Source organism: Puma concolor, chromosome E3 (genome assembly GCF_028749965.1).
Source record: "Puma concolor isolate L17-30 chromosome E3, mPumCon1.1.hap2, whole genome shotgun sequence".
Classification (NCBI taxonomy): Eukaryota; Metazoa; Chordata; class Mammalia; order Carnivora; family Felidae; genus Puma; species Puma concolor.
The window spans coordinates 8,440,615-8,468,381 of record NC_141682.1 but is presented as its reverse complement, the minus strand read 5'-3'; the positions used below and the strand labels follow the sequence as shown (position 1 = coordinate 8,468,381).

Below are 27,767 nucleotides of genomic sequence, written 5' to 3'. Positions count from 1 at the left end.
TGTGCTTGGGTGGACAAGAAGGAAGAAGGCGACTCAAGCCTCCCTCTGGCACTACGTTCAGCTTGCCGGGTTTTTCGCAGGTGCTCAACGTAGTGACAGTTAATCAATGACTACGGTTCCCATAGGCCTTAGTGCGGCGTCGCCTGCATTTCCCGGAGGGCTGTGCGAGGCTCGCTCCGGCCCTGAGCGTCCGTGGAAAAGGTAAACAGGCGGGGATGTGCTCCCTGCCGTTGCTTCATAACCAAGTTTCCCATTCTCCTTTCCTCCTCTATCCCTCTTCTCTGTCTCTCGCTCCTCTGTTCACGGGCTTCAGGAGCTCAAATACTCGGGGTTTGTCTCCTTTAGCAACAGTTCGGTGCTACCGATTCGGTGCCGCGCGACCGGAAGCGGAGTGCACCCGGGGCCCTCTGGGAACTGTAGTTCTGTCTTTCCATGGCCTCTCTCCGGCGCAAGGGCTCCGTCTCCTCGGACCCAAGACCAAGGCCTGGGTGGCAGGGACACGTGACCTGTCTGTTTGGAAGCTGTGGGGACTGTTCCTCATGCCCAGACCGCCGACGGTTGTAGAGCCCACGAGCCCGGCCCGTCTCCGCGGTGAACGGCTCGCCGAAGAGGCCTCTGGGAATTGTAGTTGGGGGAGGGTGGGGGAGCCGGGCCAGTGCGCGAGGTCCGAGCTGCGACCGTTACTCGCCTCCGCGGTCGGAGAGAGCTCGGGGGTCGCAGCCACACCCGCCCTTCCGACAGAGAAGGCTTTGCCTCGGCTTTCGGGAGCCCAGGCAGGAGGGCGGCCGCAAGGCGGGGTGTCGGCCCTGGCTCAGGGGAAGGTAGCTGTCAGACGTGGTGCGGAGGGTCGCGCAGTGGGTCGTAGCGATGAGAGCGGCACGAGAGCGTGGCCTCGGGGGAGCAGTTAGTCCAGTCTCTTCTACTAGAGAAGGAGGGACCGAAGCCCAGAGAGAGTCCACGATTTGCCCCAGAGCGAGGGTCAGGCCCTTGTCTGTGTGCTCACGCTTCCCTTTCGAGCACGGAGCGCCGTACCTGGCACAGTACTGGCGCCCAAACGTCTGTTAAGTGGCATTTCGTTGTAAGAACAGACAGCTGAAACTCTTTTAACAAATTACAAGATTAAAAAATATTTTTTAAAAAAAAAGAGGGAAGTGGACCTATAGATGAGACTCATCAGCCAAATGCAACCTCTAAACTTTATTCGGATCATGGGTGTAACAACCAATTGTTCAATTTTTTAAAATCCGGGAAATGTGAACATTGATGGGCGATATGAGTTACTGTTTAAAAAGTTCAGCTATTAGGGTTATGCTTTAAAAAGGAAAAGTGTCTTAGAGATACATACTGCAGATTTTACGAGTTAAATGATGTCTGAGATTTGCTTGAAAGATACCCAGTGTGGCCAGCGAGGGGAGACAAGAATGGCAGAAAATAAAGAGCTATGAAAACTGGGTGAGGGATACTAGAGAGGGTGTCGTACTGTTTTATTCTCTGTAGTGATATTGAAAAGGACCATAATCAAGGGGTTTTATTTAATTCTACTGTGTTTCAGAAAGTTTCTTAAATAAGATGCTCAGGGAGAGTTTGTCTGAAACGAACCCTCCCACGGCACAAGTGAGCCTCCTTGGGGACTTCTCCAGTCAAGAATGACCACAGCAGTGACGGGGGGCTGTGTCCCAGTGCCTCGGGATCCTTCAGAAGCAGGACAGAATTCTGACCATGAAGGTGGAAGCAGAGGACCACTCGTAGGGGAAAGACTATGCTGCCAGGTAATCAGCCTCCCAGCCAGGAGCTGGCCTGTCCGCACTTCAGAGAGTTCTAGACCCGGGAGGCTTGGGACCCCACCCGATTCTGCGATGGCTCTAGGAGCCCCCGCCGGTGGCTGAGGACACAGGGACAGTCTGCAAGTTGCCCATCCTGGAGCTGCTGGTGCTTGAGCAGTTCTTGGCCATTCTGCCCAGAGGCAGTAGGGCTGGGGCGGGGAGGGCACCCCTGGGCAACCAAGAGGAGGTGGGAGTCGTGTGGAGGGCTCCAGTGAGAAAATGACCCAGGCCAGCAGGTAGAAGAGAGAACTAACTTCTGAAGATAGGGAGGGGTAGGTCTTCCAAAGAAAATGAAGGCCACATCTGTTTTGACCCTACACCGTGTCTCTGTGTTCCTCTTCTCTCTTCCTGGTACCTTTGAGGATCAAGTTCAATCACTTGATGGAATGAAACATAGGATCATTTCCTAGGTTTGTTTGTTTGTTTTTCCTGACATTCTGATTCTCATTCTTACCAAGATGTGCATCGTTTAAGTCATTATTTAAACCACTGAAATTCGAATCATTCTCTATGGAAACTAAAAGACATATTCTTCTATCACAATACAGTCACGTGCATGTTTCACATTTCTGGCTGAGCTGCCCAATCCCGGAGCTCCTTAGCCGCTGTGTTCTTGAAACTTCAAAGGAAGGACTTCACCGTATCCCTTCTGTATACCTTCTTGCTGAAAGGCCAGCAAAGACTGTTTTTAGAAAACTTGTTATCTCTGGAGACAACTAAATGCAAAGTTTGGAAAATTCTCCAGCTCAGCAGACGCCTTGGCTTCACCCTCGTAAGAAACCCTGAGTGAGAACTGCTCAGCTCAACTAGAAGCCACTGGGGAGAAGTTAGGTTGGATTCAGAAAAACTGAACTTCTGGGGGGGTCGCCTGGGTGGCTCAGTCATGATCTTGCAGTCTGACTTTGGCTCAGGTCATGATCTTGCAGTTCATGAGTTTGAGCCCCATGTCAGGCTCTGTGCTGCCAGCTTGGAGCCTGGAGCCTGGAGCCTGCTTCAGATTCTATGTCTCCCTCTCTCTCCCCCTACCCCACTCATGCTCTGTATGTGTGTGTCTCTCTCTCAAAAATAAACATTAAAAACATTAAAAAGAGGGGTGCCTGGCTGGCTCAGTTGGAAAACGTGTGACTCTTGATCTCAGCGTTGTAAGTTCAAGCCCCGTGTTGGGCGTGGAGATTACTTAAATAAAATCTTTTTTTAAAAATACACTGGAGGAAAAGGTCTAACAAAACATTCTCTTAAAAAAAAAAAAAAAGCAAGTAACTACCTTTATTTCCTTTAGCGCTCCCACTGTTCTTACTGGTCTCCAGGACAGGAGGTTTGCCAGGGGGAGACGGCTCCCCACACCCAGCAGGGGAATCAGCACACTTGAGCCCCAGTTCGAACGTGGATCTTGGGAGCTCCGCGCCAGTGGTAGGAGGCGGCATCCCCTGGGGAGCAGGTCAGAGTCTTTGATGTTTTTCCTGGGCACTCCTGTGTTGAAAAGCAGGACAAAACACACAGCGTCCAGACCTGTGCTGGGAGTTGAGTGTGATCATCCACCTGGCATGAGACCTCAAGTCCAGGACTCAGCGAGGTCCTGAGGTCATTGGAGCACAGCAGAGAATGTCAGGTCATCCCCCAGTGCCCCAACCACAGCGGCGTGGCCTTCCATTTCCTGAAGAGTTACGACGGACACGCTATCGGGCTGTTTTGAATTCTGGTGTGGTAGCATTTTAGCTACACGGCACTCCATGGTATGGCTCATGGAGACCTTTATTGACGGTAATAGCACCTTTCTTCTTTCCATCATGTAGCCTCTACTCAACATTTGAAGGGAACCCAGCAGATCCAGCCACCCTGGGTGTATGGAAGGGATGCCTGCTCTGGGGAAAGGCAGGCAGTTGGGAATCAAAGAGAACGACCCAACAAAGCGTCCATCCCAGCCAGAAGGAGAAGCAGGCAGGGTGGAGGGGCTGGACGCACTCCTGTCCCTTACTTCAGAGAAGAGTCATGACATCACCGTTCATTTGCCCCGAATTCTCAGAACTCAGCACGTTGCTTTGTACCGGGACTGTTAAGTGCTCATTGCAAAGCCAAATACCACCGCTAGGGGGCTGCTGATTTCAATCGGCCGCGCGTCCTGATCTTTCCCTGAGCAGGAGGGACGGAGAGGGGACTTCACAGATTTGGACACGTCCGTGGACACCCACGTCAGGAGAACATCACGCCCCGTCCTGTGGAAGTGTGGTTTGATTGAAAAGCTCCCACACTGAAATAAGTGACACACTGGACAGCTTCTAGAGTCTCCTGTCACCATTGGGATCCGTGGGACACGGTATTAGAGGAGGCCAGACTCCCGCATGACGTTCCTCTGGTGCCCACCAGAATGGATGGATGGGGGGTGTTCAGGTATTGAAATGCTTGTGGACTGGCTGGTAAGCAGCTACTGGTCTGTGTCCCCAAGTGACCTCCCGGCCTCCCTGGCACCCCAGCGACTCCTCCCTGACCCTCGGGACCTTTCTAGGGTCAGGCATCTAATGGTCATCACTCGGTGGTACAAGAGGCCCCTGGGTCTCCAGATGAGATCATGACCTGAGCCGAAGTCAAGACGCTTAACTGACTGAGCCGCCCAGGGTCCCCTCATAACCTTTTTAAAAAATACACGATTGGGGCCCCAGGGTGGCTCCATCGGTTGAGCATCCAACTTTGGCTCAAGTCATGATCTCACGGTTTATGGGTTCGAGCCCCGCATCGGGCTCTGTGCTGACAGCTAGGAGCCTGGAGCCTGCTTTGGATTCTGTGTCTCCCTCTCTCTTTCTCTGCCCCTCCCCCACTCATGCTCTCTCTCAATGTCAAAAATAAATAAACGTTAAAAAATTTTTTTTAATTAAAATATAAAAAAATATATGATCATTAACTAACTGGAATTTAAATAAAATTTTGGAAGAAAAAAATGGATGATCAGTAATTTTCTATAACTTTATTTATCATTGCTGTATCATATGTCATCGTTTATTCAATCCATCCCCCATGGCAGGTGTGCGTTTTACTTCCACGGCCTTTCTCTGCAGAGCAAACAGGTAATATTTGGATTTTCCACAGATAATTACAGACGGTGGCCCGAGGAGTAAGGACGAGGCATTCAGCTCATATCGGGAACTTGCTGAAAGCAGAACCCACAGGTGACTTCACAGGTACCAGAGCTGGGAGACACCTCGGAATGTTCCAGTACCTTAGACCAGCATTAGGGAACCTCCAGATGGGAGGCCAAGCAGCTGCCCCGCCCAAAAAAAGAATTTCAAGCAGGAGAGAGAAGCAGCAACCATGACAGTGACAAAAGCGACCCACACTGCAGGCCAGGTGAGTGCCTTGTTCCGAGTCAGAAATGTTGTGCAGAGACCCCATACATGGAACATGCGTGGCCACAGTTTCTGGGCAGACCCAGCCCTCATTCGGCATCAGCCCGCACGGGAGAGGACCCTGGACCACTCCAAGTCGGCCACTCCTTCAGGAGGCCCCGTCCCCAAACACGGGCTTCGGTGTGGCCCTGCAGCCGGCTGGGTTAGTGCTCCCCGGGCGTGGAAGGGCACAGGGAGCTGGCCTGGGCAGCGGCTTGTCACCCAGCCGCTCCGCTGTCACCTCGGCCACCCAGTCTCCACTTCAGCCCCCTCTTGGGCCACTTTTCTCTTTTCTGTCCTTCTGCCTTTTCAAAAAAGTGATAATACACTTACTCTCTTCTCAACAAAAGTAATACATGTCTGTAACAGAAATTTTTATTTTTATTTTTTTAATCTTTATTTTTGAGAGAGAGAGAGCAAGCGCAGGGGAGGGGCAGAGAGAGAGGGAGACACAGAATCTGAAACAGGCTTCAGGCTCTGAGCTGTCAGCACAGAGCCTGACGCGGGGCTTGAGCCGTGAGATCATGACCTGAGCTGAAGTTGGACACTTAACCGACAGCCACCCAGGCGCCCCTGTGACAGAAAATGTTAAATACATCTGAACAAAATGAAAAAAAGAAGAAAGTCATCTGTAACATTGACTGTCCTTGCAGCATTTGTTTCTAAGCCTCCATACACATTTTGTCCAGTATTCAGATTTCTCTAAAAAAAAGGGCAAAAAACAGGCGGGGAACCTCCTGGGGGCCACAGCTACCTGCCTCCGGGACTTCACCTTACCTGCCTTTCAGGGTGGGAACCAAGACAGGACGATGGCAATACCTCTCTCGGCCACAGGAGGGGGGTGTTTGCTCATGCACGTCCTGTGCTTTCTGCTCGGGTCCAGAGCTGGCAGCTGCCGGCTCCCGTCGAAGGCACCGCAGTCAGTCCTCAATTTATGGCTCCTACTGCTCACTGCATCTCTTGGAAACCTTCTTGGTCCACGAGGGGCAGAAGGACAGAAGTCACTGTTTCGCCACATCTGCCTGAATCCTCGGAATCCTCGGACAGCTCTCTCCTCACTGTCGCAGCCTGGGGCTGCCCAGGAAAGGGGTGAACCACCAGCCTCCTGGGGTCATCTCCACGCTTACCCTCCTTCACAGTGTCCCATCGTCCTCGGTCCTCCCGCGCTGTTGGATCGCACACACTACGCTGGCGGCCTTCGCGCCCCTCTGCCGCTGCTCCATCGCACGGCACACTTTCCCGCGTGTTCCTCTCTGCACCCCAGGCTGATGCTTCCTCTTTCGGGTCTTGGCCGGCCCGTTGCTTCTTCCCAGAAGTCGCTCTCGGCCCTGCGAGTCTGGGCTACGCGATTCTCCTCTGTGCTTCCGCGTGCTTCCCTTCCAAAACCCATAGCGTGCTGGATCGTCCACCGCCCCCTAGAACGAACGGAAGCAACGTGAGGGCCGGGGCCACGTCCGTCTTGCTCACTGGCATCCCCGGCGCCTGGGGCTCCGTGGGGCTCCGTGGGGCTCCGTACGAGTTCGCTGGATGGATGAAGGAGTGAGCGAGTGTGCCTTTCCCTGTTCCCTGAAGTAGAGTCTGCAGACGCCAGTCCTCGTCCCTCCTCCGTCCCCCTCCCCCCAGGTCACCAGGTACCGCTCCGGTCCCCTGTGTCTGTGGAAACGCAGACCGAGGAAGATGCAGTGCTGAAGGGCAGCTGACTGCCTGTGGCGGCGGGGAGACAGAGGCGCGAGGAGCGGGACACCCCTGGTGTCAGACCCCGGCTCTGCCACTTCCCGGCTGTGCCCGTGCCTCATTTTCCTTATTTACAAGGTGGTGCTGACAGTACCGGGCTTGCAGGGCTGCTCTGAGAAGTCGAATGCTAGCCTGGCCGGCGGCCGGCAGTCACGAAGTCAGACCTGTGCCTCCGTCTCCCCTGCGCACTCTCCCGAGGCACCACCACCACCACCCCCCCCCCCCCCCCCCGCTATCTCCGAGGCACTACCCTTTTCCCCGATTCCCTTCTCCTTTCCCCACGGTCACCCACACCGCTTGTCACTGACACCTCCCCGTCCCGTGTCCTTTATCCCCAGCACGGGTAATAGCACCAGGCGCAGCACGGACGGGATGCAGAAAGGGTGCCCGTGGCATGGCTGGACGGATGGAGGGACGAGTGAACCAGTCACAGCAGCGCCTCTGGGATGCATTCACCGGTGGTGGTACGTGTGATGATAGTCACCAGTGGACAAGTGGCCTCCTGCCTGCCGGATGACACCAGGGACAGGTGGGGCTTATGTGAAGGCAGGCTGCCAGCCACACCCTCATGAGGCCAGGGCAAGAACAGAAAAGGTGACACCACCCTTGACTGAATGGCCAGGAAGGAGGAGGGGCGATGAGAAAACATCGCAGCCATGTGGAAAGGCCCAGAAACACGGAGCCCCAGAGCCCTGGTTCTTCTCTTCTGCTCAGCGTTGTGGACCCCAAGGACGACACATGCGTGACTGACCCTGAGCAAACAGTCCTACAGGTGTCTGCATTCCTTACAGATAGATGGTCTGTGGTCCCACCGCTGGGGCTAAAAGTTCAAGTTCCAGCCAAATCCTTCTCTAGGTTTCTTCCTTCCTTTCTTTCTTTCTTTCTTCTTTCTTGTCTTTCTTTCTAATGTTTATTTATTTCTTTTGGAGAAAGCACAAGCGGGGAAGAGGCAGAGAGAGAGGGAGGGAGACACAGAGTCTGACGCAGGCTCCAGGCTCTGAGCTGCCAGCACAGAGCCCGACTCGGGGCTCGAACTCACGGACCTCGAGATCATGACATGAGCCGAAGTTGGACGCTTAACCGACTGAACCCCCCCCAGGCGCCCCTCTAGATTCCTTTCATGGTGCTTTTCTCTGATATGAACATTTTCTGTGCTGCAGCCCCCTGTGGGCCCCCGTGAGCTCCCTCATTCCGAGGAGCGCCAGCCAGGATCTTAGGGGGATGAAGAAAGGCTGACTTCTCCTCAGATGATCATGGCCCTCGATTCACTGCATTTGAAAGATTTAGCTCCTGAAGGGCTCATCTGCTGTAGGGCGAGGTCTGTGCTTTCTCAGAGCATCGCTCCTCTGCTCGCAGAGGCCAGTTTCTCCCGCGTGACACTCGGGAGGTTGGCCTGATGTGGCTTGGGCTCTTATGTGTCCCGTGCGCCCCTCCCCTGTGACTTTCTCGTCTCTGAGAGCTGCTCGCCTCCTCCTGAGGGTTTTCCTCCGTGGCTGCCATTCACAGAGACTCTCTGTGGAATGGATTAGGAAATGAATGGAAATTTTCTTATTCATAATAATAGTCAGAGATTTCCTCTGTACGAATTCTTTGACATCCTGCCAGAATCCTGCCCAGATGCGCGGCCACGCGTATCCTCCCAGCAGAGCGAGGTTTGGGCTTCGTGGTTTCCCAAAGCAATGCCTTTATCAGCGTAAAGCCTCTCGGGAGGGGCAGCACCCCCTTCGAGGGGGCCCCGTGGTTCTGCTGTGGCAGGAAGGCTGAGTGTTGGAGTCGACAGGATGTCCTCAGTCCTGGCCTCATACTGTGATGACACCATAGGAAATGAAACTGTCACAAGTCCCCATTTCCATGGGGCGGGCACCCGGGTGGCTCAGTCGGTTAAGCGTCTGACTCTTGGTTTCAGCTCAGGTCATGAGCTCACGGTTGTGTGAGAGCCCCGTGTTGAGTCCGTGCAACAGCAGGGAGCTGCTTGGGCTTCTCTCCCCGTCTCTCTCTGCCCCTCCCCCGCTTGTGCTCGCTCTCTCTCTCTCTCTCTCTCTCTCTCTCTCAAAATAAATAAACTTAAAAAAACAACAACAACAAAACACCTAAGTCCCCATTTCCAAGAAACAAAGCTCTGTGACTGCACCAACCTCCCGGCCTCTGGCTGTCTCCTCTGGTGATGGCTGAGCGAGAGAAGGCGCTGCGGCTTGAAGCCTTTCTTTCGCGAGGGGGTGATGGGCCAGCTGCATTCTGAGCGCCCGTGGTCACGGCCCATGTCACGGGTCCCCCCAGAGTGCAGGCCTGCCCAGTGCTCTGAATTTGCCCACCCTCCTGTCCTGGCCCAAAGCCCACCTCTTCCCTGAAGCCCTCCCGGGACTCTGCAGGCCTGCAGTTAGACTTCCCGCTCCGTGCTTCCATAAGAATGCACGGCCCACAAAACGCCCTACCCAGCACTCACACAGTGTTCTAGGCCTTCGTGACCTTTCTAGGCCTTCTCCTTCTCAAACAGACTTAAAGGAAGCTCTGTGAGGAAGAACCACGTCTCGTCCTTGGTATTCTCCGTGGCTCCTCTGAGCACCGCAGGACTTGGGGTGGAGACTGGCTGTGGCTGTGGACGCTACGGTCCAAGAGGACGGGCTCGCCGCTCAGCGAGGTCGTGGGTGGAGGCACACCTGTGACTGAAGACGTGGCCTGCCTTCTCTGGGACGGTGGCCGGCTCATGCAGGAGGAAGGTGACCTCGTCCTTGCTGCCACCCCATCCCCCCGCCCCCCCAACCCCAGGCAGCCTTGCCACATTCGCCCCGATACCCAGAAGCTGGCCGTTGCTTCATCCCCGTTGCCTCTGCCGCTGCCTGGGCGTGCCGTTGGGAGGGGGCGGCAGGGAACAAGCAAGAAACGGGTATGGTCGTGAAGCCGCCCGCGCAGTGTCCTGGTTAAGTACGGTAGGCGTAGGGACCAGCTCTCAATATGAACTTGTAGCTCTTTGAAGGCAAGGCCTATGTCTGAAGCAGCTCTGTGTTCACAGTGCCTGGCTTAGCACCTGGCACATAGTAAGGATTCACCTGGCGTGGAGCAGGCAGGTGCTCCCGTAGTTACCGGCAGCCAGGGAGTTCGTGAAGGTAACAGAACGGATGTTAGTGACCGTCCTGAAGTACCCCCTCCTCCGAGCCCCCCAACCCCCAACGAGTGCCTCCTCCCCTTGGCATATGGCGAAGGCCTGGGTCCCAAGCACAGAACGCACCCAGCACCCCTTTTCTTTCGTTAGCTGCAGAGTCCCTGCCTCCCCCGTGGACAAGGGACAAACCCTGTGTGCACATGCAGGGTTTTGTATAGCCTCGGAGCTCTCTTCTGCTTTCGTTTAAAGCTAGTAAGTTAGAAATGTTGTTGGCCAGATCGTAAGAGCTAGTCCCAGATGCTGGCCGTGCTCATGGAACCCGCATCTCCTGGGAGCCCGGGCTGCTTCTAAACTGCTGGACCCCGAAGTCGGTGAAGATGTGAGCACGCCACTGAGGGTTAAGGAGAGAAAGAAAAAGAAAGGGAGGGCCCTTGCCGGCCACCCCTCTATCTGTTGCCAGGGTCCTTTGCGCTCACGCGATTGTCCCGGGGCGGGAGCGCAGCCGCCGCCAGGGGTCTCCAGGCTTGGAAGCTTGGAGCTGGAATGTCATTTCCAGATTTCCAGTGGGTCTCTGGAGTACTCTCTCAAATTACTCCCCTGATGACCATCCCAGCGCTCGACCGGAGAGATATTCATGCAGGCAGGTAGAAGGGATGGAAATGGCTAATCAAGTGAAGGCATTGGGGGTGCAGGGCGCTGAAGGGGCAGGTGACTCTAAGCTCAGTGCCCCTGGGGAACTGGCGAAGCTGCTCCAGAGGCTTCTAGAAAACGCTCGAGAAACCAGGTCTAGAAAGAAAGCCATAAAGGGCTTCATGATACGTAAAGGCCCTCCGTTTCCCTGCTGCCCCCCACCCCGTGGAGGACACCAATGGATCCCCGCTTCCAGAAAGGCCAAGCCAGGCTCTTGGTGGCTTGCTCAGCAGCCGGTTCTCCTCACTGGGCCTCGGAGACACTGGGCACGAGCGTGAGGCTCTCAGGGTAACAGCGGCCACCCTGCATCTAGTGCCCGCACTGCCAAGGGCTTCAGGCACAATGTCTCTCGTGACCCCCCAACAGCCCTGGGAAATAGGATGTTCCTGTCCTGGCGCTAGAATGAAGAAAGGAACTTAGGTTAAATAATTCACCCAACAGCACGCAGCTGCTAAGTGGAGGGGCAGAGGCTCAAATCCGGGTCTGCCCCTCAGTGCCTGAAGGTTCTATGTGGCCCGTTGTGGGATTGTTCCTTGCGTCACTGGAATCGCCAGCCCGCTTTCTCCCCTTGTTGTGTGGCTGCATCGAAGTGGCCCTCCGTCCACAATCCCTTCTGCAGCCTGTCAGAGCCAGAAAATGGCCTCTGAGAGACCAAGTCCAGTAGGTACTGAACCTCCCGATGCCGGTGACGGCCACGTTCGCGAGAGACCTCCCACTTCCTGCCGGCAGTCACTGGAATTTCTGCTTTGGGGATTTGGGGAGACACTCAAGTCACGCAGACACAAGAACCTATGATTCTGCTCTCGATGCTGCGAGTCAGGGAAGCAGGCCGAGCCTCTAGAGCAGGAACGAGTTAGGTCTGCGCAGCCGTGTCTGGGCCTCAGCTGGAGCGGCCCAGGTGGCTGCATTTGGCTAAGGTGGCCGGACTGTGGCCCGAGTTCGGGGACCTTGGTTCTGTCTGCCAGCTGGATTCCTCCTCTTCGTGTGGCATCCACCGGAGTGGGGCCAAAATGTCCAAAATGGCCTTTTCACTCTTGTGTCCGGGGCTTCCGTGTTCTCCCTTGTGGCCTCCCTCTTCACAGAGTGACTGAATCTTCGCACAGCGTTGCTCCGGGCTCCACAAACCCGCGATCCACGCTCTTTGGTGCCACCGAACCGGCCTTGCCCTGCGTCCCTTCTGCAGGGGCGCTGCTGCCTCGGGGCTGTGTTGTATCACATGACCCTGCCTCCTCGCCCCTCCCCCCCACAGGTCATCGGACCAGGAGCCAGTAGAGGCTGGCCAATGACATTCGAAGTCCCCTGGCTGGCTCAAAAATTCGAGGAATGCCAGTTAGACCAATCAGATTCCCCTTTGGGGACATTGGCACCAAAAAATCAGACAGTATCGTCACAGTGCGTGACAGGATGTCGTGAGGACCAGTAGGGCCTGGATGGACCAATGTGCTGGCCAGGATTAAACTGAAGAAGAAACTCGGGACATAGAAGAGAAACAGGCTGTGACACAAGAGAACGTACTGAGCGTGGAGGGAACCACGAGCCTGTTACTGGTGAGGGGAGAAAGGAGGGACTCGCCAGAGCAGAGCCGAGACCTGTGAGAGGCCGAGGAGGAAGCCAGCCCCAGGGCACCCCAGTGCCTTCTGGTCCCCAGGCCCTGCCTGGCCGTGTGTGTTATGGCAGCAAGCCCATTACTTACTCCCTTGGCTGTCAGGTGGCTTTGAGGTGGGCATGTGACTTAGTTCTGCAAATAAAAATTTATGAGGAAATGGCTTGAGGACCTTCTGGGAAGAAATTTGCCTTTTGATTAAAAGGAGGATGGTGAAGAGGCCTGTCCCTCCTTCCTGCCTTGAACATGGATGTCGGAGGACATGATACTTAGGACTGTAGCCGCCATCTTGAGACCCCGAGGCAACCAGACCAAAGGAAAAAGCCAACATACCAAGGTTGGCCTAACAGACAGACAAAAAGAGCCTGGGTCCTTGATGATATCGTTGAGCCACTATACCTATCCTGGAACCACCGACTTCCAGTCTTATTGATATATTAATTAAGTGTCCTTATTTTCTAAGAAGATTTCTGCTATTTGGAACTAAGGCATTCTTAACCAGTATAGCAGTCTTCTGAACCCGCCCGTCATCAACTCCTTTGAGCACCATGGTTCTTGGTTTAGATCCAAATGGAAACCCACCCCAAACTTAGCCAGTGGAAAACGTACTTACATGGTAGGAAATACAGGTCAAGATTTCTCACAGCCTACAGAGCAATTCTAGCACTTAGTCCCAAATCCCAGGGCCTGTTGGACACAAATGAGGAAAGATAGACTCAGGAAAGATCTAGATACATGGCGATGAGTCTTCTTCTAAAATGGGGCTCAGTGATGAATTTGGGGATGAACAAGTTCAGTGGAGGGAGAGAGGGAGAGCCTAAGCATGGGCCAGAAAGCCATGGAAAGCACATGGAGGGAGCAGCGAGCTTGAACGGGCAAATGGCAGTGGGTCAGATCACTTCTGCAGGAGGCCAGGGTGCACAGCAGGATTTTCTAAGTGCCAAGTACTGGCTGGGAGGGGCTTATCGCAACTGGAACTAAACTGGGGGGAAACTAGGCATTTTAGCGAACCCTCCTGCCAGCCCTACTGGCATTTTAGATCCTCTGAGGAACAAGGTGGCCTGAATTGTGGCCCTTCCCTGTGTGCGGGCGCTGCCCCCCTGCCCCCCACGCTCTTCACTCTGTCTTCACCTGTCCCTTTTTCTCCACCATTTCTTCCTGTCTTCTCGGCAAAGCTAGGAGCCAGAAATGCACAAGGCCTGAATCTCTTCTGCTCAGTTGCAGAGTAAAGATAGTGAGAGGCAAGGATGTCTTTAGGAAACATTGGAGCTTCATCTGGGGATCATGTGAGTTAGCTTGAGAGGAGGGAAGCAGTGGGCTGCTAAGAACTACGTGAAACTTTCTTCTGCCCCAACTCTGATCGAGCCGTGGGGCTGGGGCCGGGGTGTGCTTCTTCAACACACCACAAGAAAATGTATGGTCCTTCCTTCCCTTATGAAAGGGAAGCTGAATTCAAGAAGTTGAACTCAAGAACTCTAGGCCTTCCTCTTTCGATTTCCAGTTCAGATACACAAGAAAGATAAAGGGGCGTCCTCCTCAGACGTTCAGAACTTGAAGAAGTCATCCGTTTGGCATCTCCAGATCATCAGTAGTAGAGGTGTGGCCCATGGAAGGTCATCGAATAAATGGGGCCCAAACACGGATGTGTCGCGATGACATTCGAATTTGTGACCGGCAGATTGTGCCGCTAAGCCTCGTTGTGCCACTAAGTCTGTGTACCGCGGGGATCCTCCCCACCGGGGGCCAAAACCAGGCCAACCCTGGTGTTTGTCTGCTGTGTTACTTCATTCATTTAGCAGAAGTGTACTGAATGCCTAGTAGAATTATAAGCCAAGCATATAAAAGCAATGGTACTATTAGGAAAATACGTTACTAAAGACAAAAAACAATTCCTGACATAATCAGAGAAAAGAATGGAAGCTCAGGGGTGGATGAAACAAAAAGTTTAACCCCCTCCTTTGATGTGATTGATGCTTCAATGTGATATACTTAGTAAATGCTGACTTCCCCGCCCCACCCCCAGTTGCCCCATACATTGCAAGGGTTTCTCTGAAATCCAGTAAGGAAAAGAACTGAAGGCTTTTCTTCCCTCTTGGTAATCAAGGTTTTTTCTCCAGTATGAATTAGCCTGATTACGGATTAATCACCCTCCCACAGTCTGTACAGCACAAGAGTGTCTTTCCCGTGAATTCTCCAGTGACAAGAAAAGGCTGCATGATCCCTAAATGACTTTCCACATTGATTATACTCACAGGCTTTTCTCCCAAGGATGAATGATCTCATGTTCAATACGCTCCGCGCTTCCCCTAGATAGTTCTCCATATTCATCACACGTGACCAACTCATGTCCCCACTAAGCTAGCTGACGTCGTCTAAGGACGGAGCTCGGGTTGAAGGCTCTCCCTCACCCATTATGCTCGCAGAGCACCTCCCTGCTCTGAGATCCCAGATGTCTAATTAGCTCTGAGCTTCTCAAAGCATTTTCACAGCCATTACGCACATGTGGTTTTTCTCCAGTGTGAATTCTCTGACGTTGAATGAGCTCTGCTTCCCTGAAAGCCCTCACATTTATTGCGTCTGTAGAGTTCCTGTTGTTTGTGAACGAGCTGATTCCGTGTGGTACTAGAATACTGGCAGACGCCTCCCCAGATCAGGATTCTCTGCAAGAGAAATGTTCCAGCATTCAGTAGGATGGGAGCCCCCCCCCCCGCCCCCCGTCGTGAAAGTTGCCTGTATTCATAATGAGGTGTTCTCTCCAATACGGATACTGTAATACTGAATAAATTCTGACCTCTGATCTAAGATCTGGTCACATTTATTTTGGGGTTTTCTCACTTCTAAAAGATACAGGTGGGGGGCACCTGGGTGGCTCAGTCGGTTAAGTGTGCGACTTCAGCTCAGGTCATGATCTCACGGTCCGTGAGTTCAAGCCCCGCATTGGGCTCTGTGCTGACAGCTCAGAGCCTGGAGGCTGCTTCGGATTCTGTGTCTCCCTCTCTCTCTCAAAAATGAATAAACATTAAAAAAAAATTTTTTTAAAGATACAGGTGGAATTGCAAATTATCCCCATATTCATCTCAGTCGTGGGATGGGGTCCCTGATGGTTTTCTGGAAAGTCTCCATATGCACAGACCTCTCCATGCTCAGGGACCAGGTCGTCCTCCCACGGGCACCTTCTCGCTGCATTCACTTGCGAGTCTACTGCTGCAGAAAGTTCCTGCTTCAGGGCCAAGCTTGCTCGTGGTCACAGCAAATGTAAATACCAACCTTTCTCTCTTAAAGAACCAGAACATGTCTTAGACCGAGAATGAAAGATTTGGGGAGAAAATCGAAGGGTAAAAGTGGCCTTTGGGTGAATTTATAAAATGATGCGTGTGACAGGCGGCTGGTTACTTGTATTCCCCTTCCCTTTTTTAATGAACCCTATTTTGGTCACACTTGAGAATGCACCCATTAAAAATACCTGCTAGGGGTGCTTGGGCAACTCAGTCGCTTAAGCATCCAACTCTTGGTTTTGGCTCAAGTCATGATCTCACGGTTTGTCAGTTTGAGCCTGAGTTGGGCTCTGTTGCTGACAGCTGGAGCCTGCTTGGGATTCTCTCTCTCTCTCTCTCTCTCTCTCTCTCTCTCTCTCTCTCTCAGCCCCTCCCCACACCCACGTGTGCGTGCTCTCGCTCTCTCTCTCTCAGATTAAACTTAAGAAAAAAAAACCTCTAGTGACTCAGAGGGAGCACATGGGGACATGTAAGGAGGCTGTTTGTACTCTGTTCCGGATGCTGTTCAAATGGATGTGTTCACTGTGTGAAGATCCACAGGGAGTAAGCTTAGGATTCACGCATTTTCTATGAGGAAAGTTGAAAGTAACTTTACTGTACCCCTGTGCAGCCAGCAAATGAGCTGTAGGCAGAACTAGGCTTCCATGAAAACTCATTAAAGGATTGGGGCAGGTGGGCTGGAGCAGAAACCTTTTGCCTTTTCCCTGTCTGCCTCGCCCCCCCTTCTTCTCGAGGGTCCTGGAGGTGCCACCTTCAGGCGCAGGAGCCATCCTGGGAGCGGGGAGGAGGGTCACATACTGAAGATGGCACCCCAGCCTCAGGAAGGTGCCTGGTCCCTGTGGCCTTGAACTTCTCACCCCTGGAATTCTCACTTATTTCAGTCTAGTGGGTGAGAAGTGATTGACATTTAGGTTAGGCATCTTTCCCTGTGTTCACTGCCTCTTGCATTTGATTCTGTTCATCTTTGTCTTTGTCCCTTTGCAGAAGTTCTGCGTTCATTGAAGGCATTCTCCCTTTGTGTGTCAGTTGTGTTGTAGCATCCTTCCAGACTGGTCATTTGTGTCTTGAGTTTGTGTTAATACCCCGTGAAGATTACTACATTTTGACTTTATAGCTTCTGAATTTTGCACATTAAAACACCCACCCCGCTCCAGAGTTCTTAAAATGTTAATCCTTCTTGCCAGTGCTTTCAGAGTTTTACTGTTTTATGATAAAATCTTGGTTCCATGTGAAATTTCCTGTGAAGTAAGGACCTATCGAGATAAAGGTCTGGCTCTCCCCTCCCCCATCACCTCTCAGCACAAAACTACCTTGTCTCAGCTATTTTGAAATGCTACTTTTGTTAAGGGTTCAATTCCCGTTTGAATGTGGGTCTTTTTCTTGAATCTCTATTTCATGTGTGCACCTTCTCCGGTACGTAATTATTTTAGCTATTTTTCTTTTTTCTTTTTTCTTTTTTTTTTTTCAACGTTTTTTATTTATTTTTGGGACAGAGAGAGACAGAGCATGAACGGGGGAGGGGCAGAGAGAGAGGGAGACACAGAATCGGAAACAGGCTCCAGGCTCCGAGCCATCAGCCCAGAGCCTGACGTGGGGCTCGAACTCACGGACCGCGAGATCGTGACCTGGCTGAAGTCGGACGCTTAACTGACTGCGCCACCCAGGCGCCCCATCTTTTTAATTAAAAAAATTTTTGGGGCGCCTGGGTGGCTCAGTCGGTTAAGCGGCCGACTTCGGCTCAGGTCACGATCTCACACTCTGTGAGTTCGAGCCCCGCGTCGGGCTCTGTGCTGACCGCTCAGAGCCTGGAGCCTGTTTCAGATTCTGTGTCTCCCTCTCTCTGACCCTCCCTCATTCATGCTCTGTCTCTCTCTGTCTCAAAAATAAATAAACGTTAAAAAAAAAATTTAAAAAAAAATTTTAATGTTTATTTTTGAGAGAGAGAGAGAGACAGCGCATCGTGAGTAGAGGAAGAGCAGAAAGAGTCCGAGGAAGCTTCCAGGCTCCGGGCTGCAGAGCCTGCCTGACTCGGAGCTCGAACTCACGAACTGTTCAGACGTTTAACCAACTGAGCCACTCAGGCGCCCCAGCAATTTTTCTTTATAAGTTGTTTTCCTATCTGCTAAAGCTACTGCCTCATCGCTCTTTTTCAAAATTCTCATATAACCACTAAGGTGGATAAGTGGGAGTCGGTGACAGTCACTCAGATTACCATGATGCCAGGGACTGTGCAGGGCCTCCTGAATACAGATCACATTCTAACAATAACCTCATTTTAGACAGCCCCCCTTTTCCTCTGCGATGTATTCCTGGAACCATTTGGTAGCAAAAGTCGAATTTCCTCTTAATAATTACTCATGTCCAGAAACTCAACATCAAGTTACAGTTCTGATAAATATGTCATAAAAGCAGAGCCAAAACTTAGGGTGGTCTTTAGGAATATAAAAGGGCAACATTATGCTTCAGGTCCTATGGCGTGGACATATGGGGACTCAAGATGATAATGTCACAGGTCTCCGCATGCTGTGAAGTCAACACAAAGCCCAGACCGTTCTGCCATCCTGTGCCATCCGAAAATAGCCCTCTCCGTGTCAAGAGGACAAATACAACATGAACAGGTGTGCTTCCCTTTTTGGAATTTAGGAGATTCGTGAGGAAGTCATGTGTAAGATCCAAGTTTCTTTTAAAATAAACTTTCCAGGGGCACCTGGGTGGCTCAGTCCATTGAGTTGAGCGTCCAACTTTGGCTCAGGTCATGGTCTCGTGGTTCATGAGTTGAAGCCCCACGTTAGCCGCGGAGCCTGCTTAGATCCTCTGTGCCCCTCTCTCTCTGCCCCCTCCTGCTCACACACTCTCTCTCAAAAAATAAACGTTAAAAAAAAAAAAAACTTTCCAGAGAAAATGAAAATGATTCCATTTCTTCTGGTAACTTTCCCAGAAACAAACAGAAGCATTCAGAAGAATTCCATTGTTCTTACAGCTGCATAGGATTTTTTGGCTTTTCCTAAAAATGGCTAGTCTAATATTTCAAGGCTGAGGTAGGACAGTGGTTTTGAGTCCATGGAATTATTAAGAGAAATAGTCTCTCGAATCATGCCTTTCATCTTTGCTGCATAAATGCTTTCTATTGGGGTAGTGAACAAAATGAAATGTTTGGAAAAATATGGGCCCAGAAAAGATTAATTCCTCTAATAAGCCAGAATTTGGAAGAGGAAAACATGATATGATGTAAGTGTAAAAAAAAAAAAAAAGGAAACAAAAAACAAAACAAAACAAAAACAAAGGAAACAAATTATATTAGCTGTACACAGTGACTTCCTTCCGAAGAGTACAGTTTGCGATGGGGGGTGAAGTGCAGATGGCTTTGCACAGGAGGAGCCCGACAGACCCCGCCCCAGCCAGGCAATGAAGGTCAACATCAAGTGATCAGGCTTGCTGATAGTATGTACCCTCCAGACGTGATGACAATGGCCCTTTACCTCCATCACGGTCTTTGTCCCCCAAACCCATAACTCCAATCTAATCAAGAGAAAACACCAGAAAAATCCCAGTGAGGACACTGTACCAAATACCTGATTCCTCAAAACTGCCAAGGTCATCAACACCAAGGTAAGTCAGAAAAGCTGTCACATCCAAGAGAAACCTGAGAAATAACAATGAAATGTAATGTTGTATCCTGGGCGGGATCTTAGCAAAGAAGTAAAAGATATTAAGAGGAATCGAATGGATGTTTTGGAACTGAAAAATACAATAACCAAAATTAAAAACTCACTAAACAGTCTCAATAACAGGATTGAGGGACACAAGAATCAGTAAATGAAGATTGATTGATAGAAAGTACCCAAACTGAACAATAGAGAAAATGGACTGAAGAAAACAAACAAAAAACCACAGACTCTTTGGGACCTGTGGGACAATAAGAAAAGATCTACCATTCATGTCATTGGAGTCCCAGAAGAAGAGAGAGGGGGGCAGAAAAAATATTAAAAGAAATAATGGTTGTTATTTCCCCAAATTTGGCAAAAGAGAGAAACCTACAAATTCAAGAAATGAAAAGAGGACACAATCAAACTTTTGAAAACTCAAGACAAAAAATCTTGAAAGCAGCTATGATGTTTCTTGAAAGAAACAGTCTGTTACCTAACGGTATGACTCAAATGACAGCAGATTCCCCCCAAAAGCCGCGGAAGCCAGAAAGAAGTAACACAACATTTTCAAGTCCAAACAAAAAAGACCTGTCAACCCAGGATTCAATATCCAGCAAAAATATCCTTTAGGAATGAAGAGAAAAGACACTTACACTTGCAGGTGAAGGAGAACTAAGAAACCTACCCTAAAAGAATGAATAGAAGAAGTTCTTCAAACTGAAAGGACATGATAGAAGAAGAAATGTGGAACATCAGGAATTAAGAAAGAACAATGATAATGGTAAAATGATGGGCAAACATAATAGATTATCCTTCTCTTGACTTTTTGAAATTCTGCTTAATAGACAAGGCAACAAGCATAATAACATCATCACCTGATATGGTTCTCATTGTATGCGAAAGAAATATGTAAGGCAATTATAAATGGGGGTGGGGGGTAAAGAGACCTAAATGGAGATAATATGGTTAAGTGTTTTCATACCAGTAGGCTGTTGTAGTAAGTTATGTATGTATAACACCCAGGGAAACCACTGCAAAAACTACCATAGAAAGAGATTGTTGCTTCAGTCCCAGCCTGTTGATAGTAATGTTCTTGGTTAGGAATTCCAGAGCCCCGTAGACATCCCCTTTCCACCACCACCAGAGCCGGTGTTGTGGCTGGACCAGCCCTGTTGTTCTTACTGTGATTTGGGGATGTACTTCAGCAAAACCATTAGGGAACTCTGAAGAACAAGGTTTATTACAAGTCCTGGAGGGAACCTGGCACAGCCAAGGGCCACACATAAGGTCATGGGTTGAGAGGGAGGGAGAGAGAGGACCTGGGGCTCTGCCTTCATTAGGGTCTGAGGGTGGGGTACCTAGGGTTTCACAGGTAGGCTCTTTATTGGCAAATTTATGGCATAAGAGCAGGAATTGGGGCACAGGAAAGGAGAAATGAGATCACTCAAGTGGCCCGTTATCTATGTTACTCAGCGCTTTCTAAAAGGGAAACTTCATGGGTGGGGGTGGCCTCGTCCCTTCCTGGTTGTTTTGCTGGTAACTGTGCAATCCACCTGGCAGTATGTTAATTTGAGCTGGATGTCTTTGCAATGGGTGCCCCGGCAATCGAAAGTTTAATGTCAAGCACTTACACTACAGAAATACACTCCAAATCAGTATAGATAAATCAGAAAGGAATTCTAAGAAATGTTCAGGAAACCCAGAGAAAAGCATGAAAAGGGAAACAGAGGAATGAAAACCAGAAAAGAAATAATAAAATGGCAAACTTAAACCCTAACATACCAAAATTACATTAAATGTAAATGGTATGGATGCACTAGTTAAAAACAAAGAGTGATGGGCACCTGGGTGGCTCAGTCAGTTAAGGGTCTGACTCTTGGCTTCTGCTTAGGTCATGATCTCATGGTTAATGGGTTTGAGCCCCACATCGGGCTCTGAGCTGAGGGCTGGGAGCCTGCTTGGGATTCTGTTTCTCCTCTCTGCCCTTCACCTGCATGTGATCTCTCTCTCTCTCTCATTCTCTCTCTCTCTCTCTCTCACAAAATAAATAAATAAACTTAAAAAAATTAAAATAAAAACCGAGTGGGGCCAAGGCCAGTGAGAGGCCTCCTTGGGAAGGCTGCTGGAGCTACCAGGAGAGAGGCACGTTCTGTGCTCTGGAATTGCTAAACCAGGAGAATCAAAGGGTCAAGCTCCAGGGCACCTGGGTGGCTCAGTCAGTTAAGCGTCTGACTTCTGCTTAGGTCAAGATCTCACCGTCTGTGAGTTTGAGCCCCGCATCAGGCTCTGTGCTGACAGCTCGGAGTCTGGAGCCTGTTTCAGATTCTGTGTCTCCATCTCTCTCTGTCTCTCCCCCACTCATGCTCTGTGTCTCTCTCTCCCTCAAAAATAAATAAACATATAAAAATTTTTTTAAAGGGGTGGAGCTCCAGGTGGCCTTTTGGTCACTTAAAAACAACACAATCCAACTATGTACTGTAGATAAGAAACTCACTTCAAATATAAAGATATATGTAGATTGAAAGTAAAAAGATAAAGATACACTATGCAAACATCAGTCAGTAGAAAGCAGTAGTGGCTATGTTAATAACAGATGAAGTAAACTTCAGAGCAATGAAAATTGCGAAGGATAGAGAAGGACATCACATACAGGTAAAAGGATCTATTCACCAAGAAGGCATAGCGGTCCTAAATGAGTGTGGACCAAACAACAGAATTCCAATATACATGAAGCAAAGTTGATAGAACTGAAAAGAGAAATAGGCCAATCCGGAATTATAGTTGAGGATTTTTAACACCACTGTCTCAACAGTAGACAGAATCACTAGTGAGAAAACCGGCAAGGATATAGAACAACACTGTCATTCAGAAGGACCTAATTGATATTTATAGAACCACTCCACCCAAGAACAGCGGAATACTCATTCTTTTCAAGTGCACCTGGGGCATTCACCAAGATAGACTATGTCCTGGGTCATAAAACAAATTTCAGCAAATTCAAAAGAATTGAAATCATACAGAGTGTGACCTTTGATCGCAATAGAATCAAACTAGAAATCAGTAACAGAAAGATAGCAGGAAATTCTCCAACACATGGACACACACAATAATCCACGTGTCAAAGAGGAACTCTCAAAGGAATAAATCACATTGCACTGAAAATGGAACGTATCAAGATTTATGGGACATGGCCAAGGCAGTCGGAGAGGGACTTCTCTTCCAGAGAAGAGACCAGTGGTGAGGGTGATGTCCCACACCCAACATTCAACCCCAGTCTGCCAGTAGAAGTGGCTAGACACATAACCAGAGATACAGCAGGTCAGGACATACAACAAGATGGCACCAAGTCAATGGCCTCATGACGATACACACTGAGGAGGCCCAGCAGCACCATGATAACAGTGCTGGTAGGGGAGCAGCGAAAAGCCCGTGTCAGGTCTCGCCTGTCCCTCTTCCGGTACATCGTAGAGGAATCAGTCCCCTTTCTTCCAGACCCAACGCCTGCAGCAAAGCAATCTTCCCCCAATTCTGTTGTCCAGAAACCCTAACATAGAATATACTCATCCTCTCCAGAGCCACCCCACCCCTTAGGTCTGCCCCTCATCTTCGAAAGAAGAGAAGATCTGCAAACCTTCTACTAAGTAGATGACCTACTTAGTTCTACCCCTTGAGAAATTCCCAATTAATTCTTATCACCTCACCAGTGCCCAGAGGTCAGGAACTGGGCACCCGTGACCAGCATAGCACAGAGCAGACCACGGTATGGATGGGAGAGGAGGGCATCCGCGTGGACGATCTTCCAGCCATTGTCACCCTGGTCAAAACCATCACCAGAACCTCCAGAGGTTACCTCCTCATCTAAGTTGTACCCAGTGAGGTCATTCCAAAGCACACGTGAGAATGACAGCCACAAGTGCCACCTGTGAGAACATGGGCACCCTGGAGTCGATGACGGACAGACAGGCAGTAGATTTCCAGTGCTTGGGGGAAGAAGCCACCACCATCAGCACCACGACCCTGCCACCCCCAACCTTCCACTGAAGTCTCAGACCAGCACACTCTGTAAGTGCGGATGAGGCCATCACCCAGCGAGGGTGTGGGACCTGAAACCCAACCCTGAGACATTGGCAAAATAATTCCATCTCCATGGATTCAATGTGAAAATCCAAAGGGATCTAGAGTCCTATCTTAGGGCCACGTGGCAGGAAGCCGCTGTCCTCCTTGTAGCCCACAAAGCCACCGATTGACAAGTCGTCCACCACAAATTCAAAGCATTGCAGCCTTGGTGGCCTGGCATAACTGCGTCACGTACAAAGAGCCAGCTAGGAGTCAGACAAGGCCTCCCTGGGCATAGGATGAGAGCAGAGTTTCTCAACCTTGGCACTACTGACATTTGGACCAGATCATTCTTTGTTCTGGACGGGGCTGTCTTGACATTGGTGGGATATTTAGCAGCGTCCCTGGCCTCTTCCCACTAGATGCCAGTAGCACTCCTCCAGTTGTGACCATCAAAAAAAGTCTCTAGGGACACCTGGGTGGCTCAGTCGGTTAAGCATCCAACTTTGGCTCAGGTCATGATCTCTCCATTCATGAGTTCAAGCCCCGCGTCGGATTCTGTACTGATGGCTCAGAGCCCAGAGCCTGTTTCAGATTCTGTGTCTCCCTCTCTCTCTGCCCCTCCCCTGCTCACACTCTGTTTTTTTCTCTCTCTCTCTCAAAAATAAATCAACATTAAAAAAAATTCTTTTAAGAGATAGGATTCAATCAAGAAAAAGCATGACAAGGGAAGGTTAGGCAGAGAGTAAAAAGCCAGTTAAGAAAGAGCCGAGAGGTAGGGATGGAAGGCAACAGAATTACGTGGGTGTGATGGTTGGGACCTTATTGCCAAAAGAGAAGCTTGGAGCCAGGAGCCCTGGGCTCTAATATCAGCTTTGCAATTTTCTGTCCACGTGGTCCTGAAACAGGCACTTCTGAGCAGCAATGTTTCTTTGTCAACGCCAATAATAACGCCTGCCCTGCCTGCCACACAGGGTCGTAGTTAGAAATCACGTCAAATAATTTCCATGAAGATGCTCTGAAAACAAAACCAAAAAGAATAAAATATTGGCCATTCCCACGGACTCCAAAGAATGATAATAGGAGTAATAGGATAATAAGGGAACGTGTAAACAACTCTACCTGTATAAATTCAACAACTTGGATGAAATGGACCAATTCCTTGAAAGCTACAAACTACCAAAATTGCTCAGTTATGAAATAGATGATTTTAGAAGTCTTATAACAATTTAAAAAACTGAATTCTTGGGGTGCCTGCATGGCTCAGTTGGCTAAGTGTCCAACTCCTGATTTCAGCTCAGATCATGATTTCACTGTTGTGGGATCGAGCCCCGAATCGGGCTCCATGCTGACAGCATGGATCCTGCTTGGGATTCTCTCTCTCCCTGGCTCTCTGCCCGTCTCCCACTTACATGTGTGCATGTACTCTCTCTCTCTCTCTCTCTCTCTCTTTCTCTCTCTCTCTCTCTCTCTCTCTGTCTCAAAATAAATAACATTTAAAAAATGGGGTGGCTGGGTGTTCCAGTAGGTTAAGGGTCTGACTTCTGCTCAGGTCATGATCTCAGCTTCATGAGTTCGAGCCCCACATCGGGCTGTGTGCTGACAGCTCGGAGCCTGGAGCCTGCTTCAGATTCTGTGTCTCCCTCTCTCTCTGTCCCTCTCCCACTCCCACTCGGTCTCTATCTCTCTCTCTCTGTGTCTCAAAAAATAAACATTAAAAAAATGCTTTTTTAATTTAAAAAGCAAACAAACTTAATTCTTAGTTTTAAGAAAAACAACCCCCTGTCTCAGTGGTCTCACAGCTAGTCCATGATGCACTGGCAGAACCCATGGGACCCCACATAAAGTTATACTTCAGGTTAAGATTTATTACAGCAAAGGATACAATGCAGGAACAGCAGGAAAAAGATATTTATAAGCAAAGCCTAGAGAGGTCAAATGCGTGCTTTCTTATCTCTCTGTGGGGACAGTCGCACAGGCACACCTTCTCCATGTGCAAACAGCAGGAACATATGTGAGATGTCCTGGCCCAGGGAATACAACCCGAGTCTTGGGGTCCAAAGTTCTTTTTAATAAACTTTTTTTTAACGTTTATTTATTTTTGAGAGAGAGACAGAGACAGAGGACAAGCAGGGGAGGGGCAGAGAGAGAGGGAGACACAGAATCCAAAACAGGCTCCAGGATCCGAGCTGTCAGCACAGAACCCGACATGGGGCTCGAATTCACGAACTGTGAGATCATGACTTGGGCCAAAGTCAGACACTTAACCGACTGAGCCACCCAGGCGCCCCAATCCTTATATTTATTTTATTTATTTATTTATTTATTTTTTTAATTTTTTTTTCCAACGTTTATTTATTTTTGGGACAGAGAGAGACAGAGCATGAACGGGGGAGGGGCAGAGAGAGAGGGAGACACAGAATCGGAAACAGGCTCCAGGCTCTGAGCCATCAGCCTAGAGCCCGACGCGGGGCTCGAACTCACGGACCGCGAGATCGTGACCTGGCTGAAGTCGGACGCTTAACCGACTGCGCCACCCAAGCGCCCCCTTACATTTATTTTAAACATGCTGACAGCCTTTCTCTTCACCCTCTGCTTTGGGCATATGGAATAACATCTCACCGGCAGCTGTGTGAATGTTCCAGGAGTTTTGTTCTGAGTCTGCCCAAGGGTCATCACCATGGTTACACAGATAAGTGAGAAATGAGTGACACAGAGCTGCTGTGTTCACTTTTACCTCACATTCTCAAAATTGAGAAAATTGAGTTTTGAGGAATCTTGGTCTAGACAAAAAGTTCTTAGACCTGACACCGAAAGCAGGATCCACCAAAGAAAATAGCTTTAAATTGTATCAAAATTAAAATTTTTGCTCCACAAAAGACCCTCTTAAGATGTTGAAAAGACTAGTTGCAGACTGGGACAAAACATTTGTAAGGCGCATATCTGGCCAAGGACTTGTATCTAGAAAATACTAAGAATTCAGCAATAAACAAACAAGCAAATAAAGCGCCCCAGATAATCCCGTTCAAAAATGGGCAAAATACATGAACAGGTGTTGCACCAGAGGTTATCAAATGTTCAACATCCTTAGCCATTAGGGAAATGCAAACAATGCGCTTAACCATTTATGGCCCGGCTAACACGAAAAATACTGGTAATAGCAAGTACTGGCGAGAATGCAGAGAAATCAGATCTCTTCTGTGTTTCCAAAGGGATGTTCGCTCTTGCCAGATGCCTGGGGCGCCATCAAAACCAACACCGCTTGCAGCCAAATTCCTACCTGCGCACCACCCCTGAAGTGTGAATTCAGTGTTCTCTTCCTCAGGAAGCCTGGGCTTGGTTTACTGCCTTCCAGGAACCTTTCCCCTGTGCCAAAAGGACGTGGGTTTAAGTCTGGTGTCACCTTACCCTGAGCTTGCGTGTTGGGTCCCTTGGACTTACGCTTTTCTGATCTTCTCAAGCTCGAGGCCTGTGAGCAGATCTATGGCTCCATTTTGCGGCAGCTCCCTGTGGAGTCGGCCAGTGCCTTCAGGGCAAAAGCAGTTCTGAGAGTTTATTCATACGCCAAAAACAAAGGCAGCTTCAACTAAACAGCTTCCGCACAACCGAGGAAACCATCAACAAGATGAAAAGGCAATGTATGGAGGGAGAGAGATTGGAAATCATATTTCTGGTAAGGGGTTAACCTCCAAAATATGTAGGGAACTCCTAAAAATCAACAGCAAAGAAACAACCCAGTGAAAAGTGGCAAAACGATCATTTGCAGCCACGTGGATGGAACTGGCAGGCATTATGTGAAATGAGCCAGTCAGAGACAATTACCATATGACTTCACTCATGTATGTGGAATTTAAGAGACAAAACAGATGAAGGGAAGCAAAGGGAAAGGAAACCAAAAGAATATAAAAACAGGGAGGGGACAAAACGTAAGAGACTCATAAATTTGGAGAACAAACCGAGGGTTGCTGGATGGGGTGTGGGAGGAGGGATGGGCTAAATGGGGAAAGGGCACTAAGGAAGATGCTCGTTGGGATGAGCCCCTGGGTGCGCAGGGGATGAACCACTTGGAAGCTACTCCTGAAGTCATTGTTGCACTATATGCTAACTTACTTAGATGTAAATTAAAAAATTAATTAATTAGTTAATTGATTAGTTAATTACATTTTTAAAAGGCAAAGGGACCCGAATGGCCCTTTTTCCAACAGGACAGACATTGAAAAGGCACTCGGGGCACCTCAGTCGGTTAAGCGTCCGACTTCGGCTCAGGTCATGACCTCACGGTTCTCAAGTTCAAGCACCGCATCGGGCTCTGTGCTGACGGCTCAGAGCCTGGAGCCTGCTTCGGATTCTGTGTCTCCCGCTCTCTGCCCCTCCCCCGCTCACACTCTGTCTCTCAAAAATAAGCGTTAAAAAATTAAAAAAATTTTAAAACGGCACTCAACATTACTAATCATTAGGGAAA

General features: G+C 49.7%; 3 long non-coding RNA genes and 1 pseudogene across 3 annotated transcripts; 1 reads left to right on the top strand and 3 right to left on the bottom strand.

Annotated features, from left to right (window-relative positions):
- The first annotated feature begins 464 nt into the window (after nt 1-464).
- On the top strand, nt 465-15,124 carry LOC147572944 (uncharacterized). The gene is made up of 4 exons (XR_015245630.1): nt 465-821; nt 1,553-1,769; nt 4,905-5,162; nt 9,429-15,124. It is a non-coding gene; the product is annotated as an uncharacterized LOC147572944 (long non-coding RNA).
- On the bottom strand, nt 4,768-9,499 carry LOC147572945 (uncharacterized). Its single transcript, XR_015245632.1, has 2 exons — nt 9,378-9,499; nt 4,768-6,615 (listed from the first exon to the last, which is right to left on the bottom strand). It is a non-coding gene; the product is annotated as an uncharacterized LOC147572945 (long non-coding RNA).
- On the bottom strand, nt 14,879-26,687 carry LOC147572943 (uncharacterized). The gene is made up of 3 exons (XR_015245631.1): nt 26,586-26,687; nt 24,107-24,323; nt 14,879-14,987 (listed from the first exon to the last, which is right to left on the bottom strand). It is a non-coding gene; the product is annotated as an uncharacterized LOC147572943 (long non-coding RNA).
- On the bottom strand, nt 22,835-23,642 carry LOC112859910 (transmembrane 9 superfamily member 1 pseudogene; annotated as a pseudogene).
- Nucleotides 26,688-27,767: the final 1,080 nt, after the last annotated feature.